The sequence below is a fragment of the Triturus cristatus genome, chromosome 5_1 (assembly GCF_964204655.1).
Source record: "Triturus cristatus chromosome 5_1, aTriCri1.1, whole genome shotgun sequence".
NCBI lineage: Eukaryota > Metazoa > Chordata > Amphibia > Caudata > Salamandridae > Triturus > Triturus cristatus.
This window is the reverse complement of record NC_140587.1, coordinates 209,697,822-209,712,270: the sequence shown is the minus strand read 5'-3', so window position 1 is coordinate 209,712,270 and position 14,449 is coordinate 209,697,822.

The following is a 14,449-nucleotide window of genomic DNA, read 5'->3' as shown; positions in this document are numbered from 1 at the left end:
AGGTTTCATTTCAGCGGGGCAGTGACCCGCAACTTTCTACAGAGGAATTTGAGTTAGGTCAAGAAAGGACAGGCTGTGCTATCAATGTGGAGTTGTTTTAATGCAGTCTCACTCTACAGGCACAACGATTTTGCAACCTTAGGGGCAGTGCAAGAACAATTCGTTGACATTAAAGCTGTCAAACACAAAAAGTCCAAACCCTCAAAAGATGCAGAATTCTCTCAAAAGATAAACACCCACAACAAAGCTCCCTGATAAAGCTCTCTATGGAGATGTTGTAAAGACGAGGAGACATTGTGGGTTGAGATAAATATTTATTCTAGTTACAGAGTAACAAAGCCCCCAGCCGCTGTTAAGGCCTCCAGCTCTGCATCTCTCGTTCTGCTCTTTCCTTGTCATTCCATTCCACCAGTAATGGTCTACTGCACACAATCACACAAAACAACACATCTCCCCCCTTAATGAAACAAACAACATAAATGTATAAGAATAAAGAAAATAATAAAAGAAACAGCATAATGGCATACAACTATGAAACAGCATTTTCCTGGAACATGTCAAATGAAGTCAAAAATATTTACAAAATAAACAATTACACATTTAACATCTCTGTCAAGTGGTAGGGAAGTCTTCCAACCTCTGGGGAAAACGAACAAGTGTTCCTTTTTTGGATGACATTTTTTCACTAGTAGCGTTATTTGACCACCCGGTTTCTACAATTTGAAGAAGCAGCCAGCTCTAATTCAGCCATGAGAAACGTTTTTTTAATTTTTTTTAAACATATTTTTATTGAAATTTCACAACATCTATGATACCATCACAAATATTCACAGTACTGACAGAGCATACATAGCTGAATTGTATTATTGCCAAGAGTGCAAGATACCATTGAAATATAACATTAGTAGAATATTCAATTAGACTCAGTGGCCCTGGATTCCTAAACAATTGTCTCAATGTTAGCTCCGTTATCCCCTTATCTACTTATCAACTAATATCATAACCTAATAAGCAATGAACCAGACATCTCTTACAATTCCAGAACTTTTCAGGTCTTCTTGTCCTTCTGTTTAATGTGACTTTAATCCTCATCCCTTAACAAACAAACAATACCACCCCCCCCCCCCTTCCCTACCACAAACTCAGCCATGCTATTTATTTTCGGGCATAATACCTCAATGCAGCGTATTTCTTTTCTTAACTGGGTACAGCATGCACATTCAATAGACCTTACACTAATATTGAGACACACTCCATCCCCTAGAATATCTAAAACAACTAATCTCATTAATAATAAGCTTGAGTCTTCTCAATCAAACTTAATGCACATCCTTTGCTATAAACTCCTCCATCATTGTGTTCCATTCCAGTGATATCATGTTTTTCCTCAAACCTCTACGCTCTTCTCTGCTTATTTCAGCTCCCTCCGCTTTGCCCCATCGCACCATTCCATTATACCAAGCTAAGAAAGACGGTGGTTTAGCTGTTTTCCACCTCATTGTAATGTTACGCTTCGCCAATATAAGCGCAAGATTAATAAATCTACTAACAGGACCACTTTTCTTACCTCCAGTGCCCAATCCTAACATACAATATTCTGGTGAATCATCATGTCTCATCGGCGCAATGTCGTGTAATATTTTATATACCTCTGACCAGTAATGCACCAACCTCGGGCAGTTCCATATCATGTGAACTAATTTTGCATCCGGTGAATGGCAATGTGGACAACTATCCTCCACATTTGGAAACATAGGGCCTCATGTAGGTAGCATACCAGTTACCACTTCTAAAATACCGAACGATACCGAATCGGTATTTTAGAAGTGGTAACTGGTATGTAGGTAATGAGTCGGTATTTTTTACCGAATCGTTACTAGTCGGTAATTACCGAATCGGTATTTACCGATTCGGTAATGAGGCATACCTTCCCATTGATGGGAAGGTATGCCTCATTACCGAATCGGTAAATACCGATTCGGTAATGGGGGGAACACATACAAGGGTGGCAGGGTGTCACATTGACACCCTGTTGCACCCCTGATTCGGCCATGTGTGCACATGTGGCACACATACATGCCCTAAGGGCATGTATGTATGCCACATTGCACACTGCTACGCGCGTAAAAATGCATTTACACATACATTCATTATTTACCACCAACTATAAATTGGTGGTAAATACCGACTCTTAAACACACACACTCCCCCTACATCTCGATTTTGCTTTCGGAATTTACCGAATCGGTAAAATTACCGATTCGGAAAAGTTACCGATTCGGTAACATTACCGATTCGGTATTATTACCGAATCGGTAATTTTACCGATTCGGTAAATTCCGAAAGCAAAGTTTGTCCCCCTACATACCAATGGCCAAAATACCGGTCGGTAACGGTATAATTACCGAAAATCGGCCGTTACCGACCGGTATTTGGCTTCCTACATGAGGCCCATAGTGTGTAATCTGTATGGGGTTAAATAATCTGTATGGGGTTAAATAAACTCTGTGCAGAATCATTAATTTTATGAATTTGAATTTAGGATTTCTAGAAAATTTTCTTGGGTATTCCAGAATTACATTCCATTCTTTATCAGTAAATTCACGCCCCAATTCTGCAACTCATTTATCTCGGGTAGATTGTAGAGGAGTTGCCGCTACTTCACGAATACCCCTATATATCCATCGGGTGATGTGGCTGCCATTCCCCATTAAATATTGCATATTTAATAATTCATAATTCAATGGTTCCTGCCCTGTGGGAGTCCATGTTGTGCGAATATAACCCGATATCTGTGCGTGCAATAGAAATAATGTGCTAGGTACCCCATGTGCTCTTACAAAGGCATCATGAGTCATTAGTTCTCCGTCTGTAAAAAAATCGCCTATTGTATGCACTCCGGCCTCCTCCCATATATTTATATTCCTGCTCGAGGATAATCCCCGATTGTAGTGGCAATCCCAATATGGGGATATTTGGGGAATATGGGGGTATTCTCTTTGTGTATCTCCTTGCCCTTGCCCAGTATGCTAATGCCACTTTCAATAAAGGGGGTGCGTTTGTAGCTGCTCCACCACTGGGCAACAACAGCCTATGCAACGCCCCACTTTCCCAAGAGGGTCTGGACATATCTATTTCTTGCAGGTTTTTACCCACAATCCAATAAGCTAACCATTGCAATTGACTTGCATAGCAATAAGCTCTCAAATCTGGCGCCCCCAATCCTCCTCTCTTCGTGTCCAGTTGTAACTTCGCCAACCCTATTCTCCTGCGTCCTGCTCCCCATATTAATTCAATTAGTAGAGTGTCCAACAATTTAAAAACGTGCGTTGGAATGATTATGGGAAGTTTGATGAAATAATAGAGCAATCTTGGCAGCAATACCATTTTGCTGATTGCTACTCTTCCGCCCTGGGAACCTTGACAAAGGAATGTCTGTTTGACACGCATCCTCATCTTAATTCAATAGCACATTCCAATTCTAAGTCAATTCACCAGCTTTTAGGTTTCCCTGGACTACTTTGTCAGACTTGTTAATATCATAGTGCAAAAATGCCACAGTCTACCATCACTTCGTTTACCGGCATTGGTAAATGTTTTCACTACCTGAAATGGACTCTTAGTCGTACCTACTCTTTTTTTGTTACTTCATCCGGACCCAATCACCCACATTCAAATCCACTTCCTTCCTTTAATGTCTGTGATCCATAATGATCTTTATATTGATTCTGAGCATTACAAATATTTTTGTTATCAGTATCCATAGAAGCTGCCTTTTGTCTTATGTGCTTCATCTACTCTAGATTATTTTAGGTAAAAGGATCTGTTATGTTATGTTATTTTATGTTATAGTCACTTGTAGAGCGCTCGTTCACCATAAGGTCTCTTGGCACTGGTAGCAGAGGGAAGCATCGATCACCGATTTAGGCAAAGGATTGTTGGAACAACCAAGTTTTTAAAAGTCTCTTAAATTTCCAATAGCTGGATGCTGATCTAATATCCAGAGGGTGGGGGGTAGGTTCAAGTAAGAGGAACCAGTACAGAAAGGCTCGCCCCTCCTAGCCTTTTCCTTGTGCTTCTTGGCACTGTAAGTAAATTAAGATGAGACGATTTGAGATGGCAAGTGGGCATGTGGCGCTGCAGTCTGGTAGATATAAAAACAGGGCTATTACTATGAAGTGCCTTAAAAATAGTGCAAGCTATCTTAAAGACAGTCCTCCTAGCCACAGGGAGCCAGAGGAGATTTTCCATCAGAGGCTTAGTGTGACAGTGTTTTGGCTTGCAAAAGACCAGCAGGGCCGCCTGCTTTTGCGCCAGTTGCAACCTGTGAATTAATCCAGTGGTGAGTCCCAAATAGAGGGCATGTGCATAGTCAATCTGCGATATCACAAGAGGGATGATAATTTGAATGGGAGCTTTCTCTGTAAAATATCTGCGTATTTTCCTTATTGTTAGGAGTTGGAAATAGCAAGAGGATGACACAGCTCCAATTCGTTGCTTGAGAGATAAGCCTTCATCAATGAGAATCCCAAGACTTTTCACCACTCTCTTAGGCATGGGGGAAGAGCCTAATTCTGAAGGCCAAAGAGAGGTGTTTCCTTATGGATCAAATTATTTTTCGTTACCACCACTTCAGTTTTATCAGAGTTTAACTTTAACTGGTAAAAATGTATCCAGTCCCGAACATAAAGCATCAAGTTTTGAAAGAGTGCCTTATACTCTATAGTGTTGTTGATTACAAAAATTAGCTGCATATCATCAGCTTAATTAAATATTTTCACATCTTGCTTCTGAAGAGAGTGTATTAAAGGGCGGATGTAGAGCTTAAACAAGTGGAGGTCGAGGACGATCCTTGAGGTACACCACAATCTAATTGAACCTTGGCAGAGTGATATGGGGGAAGGGAGACTGACTGAGTCCGATCTTTAAGAAAGGAGGCCAACCACTCAAGGGCAGTGCCACACAGTCCTTCTTTGCTGACATGGTCGATCTGTAAAAGTATGGTCGACCGTATCAAATGCCGCTGAAAGGTCCAGCAGGACCAGTGCCTGGCTGGACCCATTGTCTACTTCCTTCCTCATTTTATCCATAACAGCAAGTAAACTGTCTCAGTGGCATGTGCAGGATGGGAACTGGCCTGGTTGGAGATCAGGTAGCCTGACTCCTCTAAGAAAGAGCATAGGTGTTGGGCTACATGAGATTCTAGTAATTTAGCTAAGTAGGGTGGCAAGTCGATAAGTCTATAGTTCTTAAAAGTAGTGGGATCCTCCCCAGCTTTTTTTTAAAGAGGTAGCACCTTAAAGGAGTTGGGGACCTTGCCCTGGGTAGGAGCTAAATTGAGGAGAGACATTGATATATCTGGAAACCAAGATAAAATTGTCTTTTGGACGTAAGGAGGACAAATATCATTTGGTGATCCTGTTTTGATTGTGGCAATCAACTCGATAAGATGATCTTTGCTGATGGCCGAAAAAGCAGAAAGAAATGTAGAATTTCAATCTTCTAGTGATATTTGGAAGGCTGTGGTGCGACGAGGAATATTGTTTTGTATAACTTTTATTTTCTCCACACAAAAAAGGTTCAATTAGTCACACAGATTTTGGGAGGGGACTACAGACACAGAAAATCTGTCAGAATTTGATAGTTCTCTGACCATCTCAAAGATGACTTTAGTCTTATTTTCTGAGTTCAAGATTTTGTTAGAAAAGTAAGTTAATTTTGCCTGTAACATTCATTTTTTGTAAGTTTTTAAACATTAGAAAAAGACTTGTCTCTTTTCAGGCAAATAGGTGTTTCAACATTTATGCTCCGCTTGCCAGAGTTCACGCTTATCTGCTTTCAAATGTGGTGAAAAGCACTTAGAAGCTTCATGGCAGTGGGCAATGTAGGAAAGTAGTATCTGCTTCTATGTTTACCCCAACTTTTTGCCATGAAGCACTTAGAAGCTTCATGGCAGTGGGCAATGTAGGAAAGTTGTATCTGCTTCTATGTTTACCCCCACTTTTTGCCTGATACTAAGCCTGATACTAAGCTGTATTCGACTAGTCTGACTGGGATCCTGCTAATCAGGACCCCAGTCTATCTGCGTTCTCCCTAAATTGTCATGATCTGTGAGTATATGCTACTAAGGGACCCAGGGCATAGGCACCCCAGAGGTCTCCCTTGGGCTGAAACATGTATTATGCCGCTCATGAGAGACCATTCAAAAGGGAACTACTGGCCTGCCATTGCAGCTTTTGTAAGCTGGTGCTAGGTGCTTGGTTCTAAGTGAGAGGGTGCCACTGCATGAGCAGGACACCCCTACAGCCTACGGAGTCCATTCTCACGGGTTGTTAGTGAAGCAGCCATATACCATATTGTGGGCACCGCATAATTAGGCAATGACTATCTAGAAACTGGCTGCAACGAATTCTATCATGTTTGGTATCAAACATGTTGGAATCATACCCCCCACACCGGATACGGTGTGGGGGATATGATTCCAAGCACTGGAAGAGCCCTCCATTAGGCTCTCCATGTCCCCGGTAGCAGTCTTCCAGACCCAGACAGCACAAAATGGTTGCTGCCGACCAGATACACAATTCTGCTCTCCTGCTGCTAACCAAGGCTCGAGCAGGGGAAGGCAGAACAATAGGCATCCTGTCACAGGGAGGCGTGACCACCTCCCAGACAGGATTTAGTGTATTGGGGCAGGGTGGGTGCGCTTGCCAACACCACTCAGTCTGCATGTGGGGCACATTTGGTATCCCCATGCATAGTCCAGTTCAAACCAGTCCTGGGAGCCGTTGGCTCCTGCTTTGGCGCAAAACTGTACAAAGGGCATGGGAGTAACCTCCTCTCTGTCCAGACCCTTCCCTGGGAGGGTCACCTGAATCTTCCCAACCCTTTTCCTAGGGGAGTCAAGGGCTTACCTGGGTGTAGGTCCCTAGATTCGTCGTGGGATAAGATTCAGATCAGACACCACTTCTACTTCTACCGTCTAGGCACTCTGAACTTTGTTTGGCCCTGATTACATTTCCCTTCCAGTCTGCTGCATCGTCTATGCCTGTGCATTATACAGGAACCTTACAAGGCCTGTGAAGCATCAAAGACACGTGAAGAAATTTCCCTTGGAGTGAAGGAGTCACTCCCCTGCATCTGCAGGCACCGCAACTAAGTCGACCGGTCTGCTGATCCTGATCTCCTCCGGACTCTGAATGGCTCTGCAACACAGGTGGTGGTTTTCCACAGCTTCCGAGGCCTGCCCTGCCCTCTCACGAAGTTTGAGGCCAGTATCCCTTGTGAGGGTTTGTTGCATTCCCAAGTACTTGTATATTTATGATAGTTGTCCCTTTAAGGCATGCGACATGTATTAATATTCATGTGAGCTTTGGGGTTCCATTTGGAGCCTTTGGAGCAAGGGGTTCTAGTGTAGTCAGTTTCCATCTGGATCCTGACTGCTTAGGATTGTATGCCGTGCTGACAATAAATTCATCTTGACAAATACTTCCATCTGGACTATTTCTAATATTTTGGCGACGAGCGGACTAAGAAATAACTCCTGCCTAACTTCAGCACGGGAGCGGAGTATATTCACCCACGTTACTATGAAATTTCATGGATTTCATTACTTTGTCAACCTTGTGAAGTTGCATCAACAACGATCTAACGATAACTACTGTTATCAGGACCTGCTTTGAAGTTACCAGAGCAAGCGTCTAGAAGTCTAATGGTGAAACTAGCGGACCATTGGAGTATTGTGAGTAGCGCTATGTTTTTGCTTCGCTAGCGCAGCAGACCAATTTGTGAGGGTTTGCTTTGGCGAGTGAAGTTGCTTGTGGTTAGTGAGCGCTTTCAATATTAACATTGTGCAAGTCTCCGTGAAGAGCTGTGCGCCGGGTTTCAGTTTTAAAGACGCATCTTTCAAAACGGGTACTCACCGTAACAGCGCGTCACGCCTCGCCTCGCTCCGGCGTTAGCCTTCACCCATTGTTCTTGTTCTTCCTGCTCCGGCATCCGTAATTGACGACGCGTGCGTCATCACGCGCACGTTGCAGACACGTACGGGGGCCATATTAGAAGTTACCTAGCAACGGTAACAACATCGATAAAAAAAAATGTCAAAAAGAGAAAAGAGAAGACTTTACGATCGGATTCAGTGAGGACCACGGAAATAAGGCCCGTAATCAGTATAAACTTCAACAAAAAGCCAATAGACAAATGCTATGATAAAGCAACTTAGATTCTACCATTTCAAGTGGATGTGCTTCAATTGTACAATTATTATATGTCATTTGTCACCTACACTAATTTTGTAAGATTTCACATGTGAGTTAGCAGAGTTACAAAGTTGTTTACTGCTAAGAGTGATATTGTTTTTTTGTGATTCTTTTGTTCATGTTAACACTGCATATTATTTCTTAGGTCTACGTTGCTTACATATGGCAACGAGTTTATTATAGCAAAGTAATTAGTTTTTCTTTTGCAACATGCAATTCGAAGCTCCTTCAAAATTTCTCCAAAGCAAAGGTGACCCACCCATACCTTGGCCAAGATGAAAGGAAGAGTTTTTCAATTATATGAAGGCCATTGATGGGGAACGCAAGGGTGCTGAAAGAAAAAAAAGTATTTTACTTCATTGCCTTGGTTCTGAGGGCCAAGAAATTTTCAGATCGTTACCCCAAATACTCCCTCAAGTTGGTCAAGGAGGCAATGTAAATGTATATACAGAAGCCTTATCTAGGTTAGAAAAAAGATTCAAACCAACGTCCAACATCGCTTTAAACATATTTAAATTTTATACCAGGGCACAGAAGGATGATGAATCGTTTGATGACTTTTTGACTGCATTAAGATCTTTAAGCCTACATTGTAATTTTGGTAACATTACCGATGAAATGATCCGAGATCAAATAATTGTGCATGTTAAAAATAAGAAAATACAAGAAAAACTATGGGTCATGGGAGATCCCAAACTGGAAGAAGCTATAGCTATAGCAAAGTCAACGGAACTGTCAGAAAAATTGATGGATGTAGTCAGTCAGAAATCAAATAGATCTTCTACTGAGGATGAAATATGTGTAGTTAAATCAAAAGGAGATACTAAAAATCCGAATCATACACAAGTAAGAGTCAAACCCAACTATAATAATTTCTCAAGCAGAAAACAAGACCATACCAGTAGTTCATTTGTTTGTTATAGATGTGGGAGCAGATCACACATCGCCTCATTTCAAGGATGTCCTGCAATGAACAAAGAGTGTAGAGTATGTGGTAGGACAGGGCACTTCAGTAATGTCTGCAGAGATAGACACTTCAACAATCAAACACAGAATACTACAACTATGGTTTCGGATACCAACAAAATTACTACTGTTAAAGAAATCCAAGACTCTGACAAAGGTTTTGTTGTTTCTATCATACATACCGGTTCTGAGAAGGGAAAAAGTATGAAGTCTCCCAAATGTTTATTTGATGTTTTAGGATCGGATTTGGAGCTAATGGTGGATTCAGGTTCACCGTGGACAATAATTAGCAAGGAATACTTTGAGGAAAAACTACAAGAACTGTGCAATATCAAGGATATACAGCAATCTGACATCCATGCGGAAAGTTTTGATGGGTCAAAAATTGATATGGAAGGTTTTTTTACAGTTCCTTTAAGTTTTAGAGGAAGGTCTGCCCATATTAAATTGTACATTGCTACCAAAGGTGTGAACGTGTTAGGGTGGCGAGATCAGTGGGAATTAGGTATCATGCTCAACCCACGTTCCAATGACCCCATTTCCTTATGCAGTGAACAAGACATGTGCATGGCCACCACAGTAAATCAAGTTGTGGAATCCACAAGGGGTACGTCATTTTTAACACACAAATATAATAAAGTTTTCTGCGATAACTTAGGAAAACTTAAACAATTTTCACATAAAATTGTACTAAAAGATAATGCCATCCCAGTCAAACAAAAATTAAGAGGGGTACCAATCAATGTCAGGAATGAATTAAAAGACATGCTACATGAACTATTGAAGGATAATATCATTGAACCCATTGAATCTGCTGAATGGGTTTCTCCCATTGTTCTGGTACGTAGCCTGATCAAAAATTGCGCGTGTGTGTTGATTTAAGAGCTCTCAACTCAAATATAATTATAGATTGTCACCCACTCCCTAATATAAATGAACTGGTTTCATTGTTTGATGGTGCTCAAATTTTTTCAACTCTTGATCTGAGATCTGCGTACCATCAAATTGAGCTTACAGAAGAGTCAAAAAAATATACAGCATTCATAACACCTTTTGGCCTTTTCCAATACACCAGGATGCCATTTGGGCTCGCATCAGCAGCCTCTGTATTTCAGAGAGTGATGTTCCAAATTTTTACAGACATTGAGTGTTACGTCAAATGTTTCCAAGATGATATTTTAGTTTTTTCCAAGAATGAAGCTGAACATGAATTACATTTAAATGAAGTTTGTAAGAGACTATAAATGTCTGGCCTTACCCTCAAAGCACACAAATGTAAATTGTTCAAGAGTTCCGTAGAATATTTAGGTCATACTCTGTCTGGAGAGGGTATGATTCCTAAGAAGTCCAATGTTGAAGCCATCCTAAATGCACCTGCCCCGTCCAACAAAGAACAGTTGTTATCCTTTTCTGGTATGTGTGAATATTATAGCAAATTTGTTGAAAATTTTGCAACCAAGATGGAACCTCTAAGAAGGTTATTGAGACAAAAAGCCGTATTTGAGTGGGGTGATGAGCAAGACAAAGCTTTCTTGGTTATCAAAAGTGACATCGTCAATGCTCCCACACTCAAACCGTTTAAAATGAAAAAAATATGCATCATTACTGTAGATGCCAGCCTATATGGTTCGGGTAGCGTGTTATCACAAAGAGATGAAGGGAAGGAATGGAATGTAGCCTTTTCCTCCAGAACCCTTAATGATACAGAACGTAAATATGCAGTTATTGAAAGGGAACTACTTGCTTGTGTTTGGGCGGTCGAACATTATAGAATGTATGTATGGGGAAGCAGATTTGTCCTCAGAACGGACCACAAACCGTTAGTTCACATTTTGTCGGCAGGTGGTGGTTGGAATTCTACAGCTAGAATAGCTCGTTTAACATCTAGACTACAAGAATACAATTTTACAGTTGAATACATACCAGGGAAAAAAAATGTTACAGCGGATTGTTTATCACGTCTTCCATTTGAGGATAGCAACAGTAAGGTTAGTGTTGTGAATGAGGCAAATTTTGTGTTAAGCATTGCTAATATTTTTCCTGCACAATACAAAGAAATCACAGAAGAAATTTGGAAGGAAAGCCAAGATAAGGATGATAAATGGGTTTCCCTTAAAAAGTGTGTAATGGAAGGTTGGCCTAGGAAGGACCATGTAGAGTCAGAACTATTGCCGTTCTTCATGGTAGCTGATGAATTGTTTTGTGATGGAAATTTTATTTTTAGAGCAGGCAAATGTATTCCTCCACAGCACATTCAAGAGTTAATACTCAAATTAGCACACAAGACACATCCTGGTATTTCTGCTATGAAACGTCTCTTAAGATCGTATTTTTGGTGGCCGGGTATGGACAGATTTATTGATCGCACTGTTAGGGAGTGCAATGATTGTTGTTCCAATGATAAGATGTTGAAAGTCAATATTCCTCCTTTAAAAACTGTTAAATGGCCGAAGGAACCATGGAGGAAGGTTGCTTTTGATATTTCTGGTCCATTTTACATGCTACCAGAAAATTCACGTTTTGCTTTGGTCATGATTGACTACCATTCTAAATGGCCTGAAGTCAAGTTTGTTCCAAAAGCAACCACTAGTGCGGTTATTAACTTCTTTAAGGAAGTCTTTTCACGTGAAGGGTGTCCTTCCACTATGGTCTCAGATAACGGAGTACAGCTTGTTTCTGGTGAAATGGAGAGCTTTCTCAAAAGTTGTTCTATTCAACACATTTGCAATTCTCTCTATGAACCTCACGAGAATGGTCAAGTTGAACGGTTCAATCGTGTTCTTAAAAATTTTGTGATGGAATCTTTAAAACAAAAGGGAAATTGGTTGAGCGCCCTCAGACAAAGACTCTGGGTATATCGTATTACTCCACATTCAACTACTGAAGCCAGTCCGTTCAGGTTATTGAAAGGTAGAGACCCGGCTTCGGAAGTTTGTCCTTGGTGGTTTAAAGTAAAATGTATGAAAGTGTTGGAGCACAAAGATGACATACACGAGATTGCTAACAGAATTGAATACAAACAAGAAAAGACCAAAGTGTGGTATGATAACAAGTGGAAAACAAAAGTACATGATTGGAGGGTGGGTGATTGGGTTAGGATTTTAAGACCCACATTGAGTAATAAAGGTGTTAGTAAATTTGGCAGACCCATACAAATAAAGAAAGTGTTTAAGAACAGCGTAATCACCCAAGATGGTAGAGTTTGGAATTCCAGGAGGGTAGCCAAGTGTCCTATGCAATATGACAGGAATGTAAATAGGTATACTAATGATTTTGGCAAGGGCTTAGCTCCAGATCCAGCACTGTGGTGGCCATCAGAGATGGGGGCACCTCCAGTACCTGGCTCGTGCACCAGGAATTTGGGTGTGAAATGGGAGGCAAATTTCTCCTTTTCTGCTCAAATTAAGCAGGTGTCTTCTGGCTGTTTTAGCACTTTGAAAAATTTGCGGTAAATCCTGCACTTTTTACCGGAGGATTGTCGGAAATCTATAGTACATGCTACAGTCACGTCCAGGTTAGACTATGCTAATAGTCTTTATCTTGGCCTACCCAAATATGCCATAGGACGTCTCCAGATGATTCAGAATGCGGTTGCGAGACTGGTGCTACGAATACCTTTCAAACATCATGTCTCTCCGTATTTACTGAAGCTCCACTGGTTGAAGGTGGAGAAGCGAATCCAATTTAAGGCCATGATTCTGGCGTATCGGGCCCTAAATGGAAACTGTCCTAAGTATCTAAAGCAAAGATTAAGCATATATAAACAAAATCGGGTGTTACGCTCAAACTCTCAGATGCTGCTGCAAGTCCCTCGTTTTGTGAGGGCTCGCTTGGGAGGGAGGACTTTCACAGTGGGTGCAGCATCACTGTGGAACACCCTACCAGAGCCCCTGCGGAAGGTAAACACTGAATCCAGCTTTAAAAAAAATACTGAAAACATGGCTTTTTTAGGCCCTGGGCTTTTTTAGGTCGCAACTCAGCTGTCTCTAGCGCCGGGACACCCCTATTTGGGGTAGCCGGGCGCTCTATAAATCGCACTAATAATAATAATAATGTTGCTGATGACAATAATCCACATAGGGCGCAAATGGATGGCTCTGTTGCTTCAAGAGTTAAAAGTGATGTGCGTATTAGAACTGCGCCCAGATCGCTTAGTGATTATGTTTAATGTAGTTTCATATTTGATGCCTGTTTTATTAATAAGGTGGATGTGTTGCATTCCCAAGTACTTGTATATTTATGATAGTTGTCCCTTTAAGGCATGCGACATGTATTTATATTCATGTGAGCTTTGGGGTTCCATTTGGAGCCTTTGGAGCAAGGGGTTCTAGTGTAGTTAGTTTCCATCTGGATCCTGACTGCTTAGGATTGTATGCCGTGCTGACAATAAATTCATCTTGACAAATACTTCCATCTGGACTATTTCTAATAGAGTTGCAATAACCACACCCCTGTGCACCACAGCAACTTGCAGTTGCAAAAGCTTGTGGTCTTCTTTCCAAGAAGATCTTTGGGCTCCCTTTAGCCCCAATCTCAAGCATCTCCTGTGCCCAGAATCTTAGGCCACACCCCATCGTGGCCTGCAACTTTTGGTGAGCTGCTTGATGTCCTCGCGCGACTCCATTGCCTCCGGCCTGTGGGTCCATTTGAGGGTCACCTTTATTTCTCTTGGGCTCTCCTGATTGCTCGGGGCCTGCCCGGACTCCCCTGCTTTTGGTGAGTTCCCTGGACCTTGCTGGTCCCCACTTGCACCTTCTTCTTCTTAGACTTCTGTATGGGTTCATTTGCCAAGCCTTGTTGGTGCTCCCGCCAGACACAGACCCCTCTGCAATCGACATCTGATGTGGGATAGCTCGTGTATGGCTCCTGGACTTCCTCAGCATTGCCTGGTCCTCACAGCTGCAGAGTCAAGGCCCTCGTCAACTCTCCTGCAACACCCGACATTGGAGGGCATTCGCCTTCCAAGTCTCCAGGTCACTCCTGAGTGACATAGACTCTGTCCACTCTGCTTGCAGGTACTTTTCTTCTAGAATCCACCTTCGGATTCCACCGGACACTTTCTCCTCTTCCAGCAGCAGCACTTTCCTGAACTCCTCCATTGGAAATGAAGGCGGTTTCTGGCACCACTTCACACGTATGCATCTGGCTTCCCTGGTCTGGAAACATGGGTACTAGTGTATCCACAGGTGGGGTGGCTCTCCAAACTTCTGTCTTCCATGAGGTTT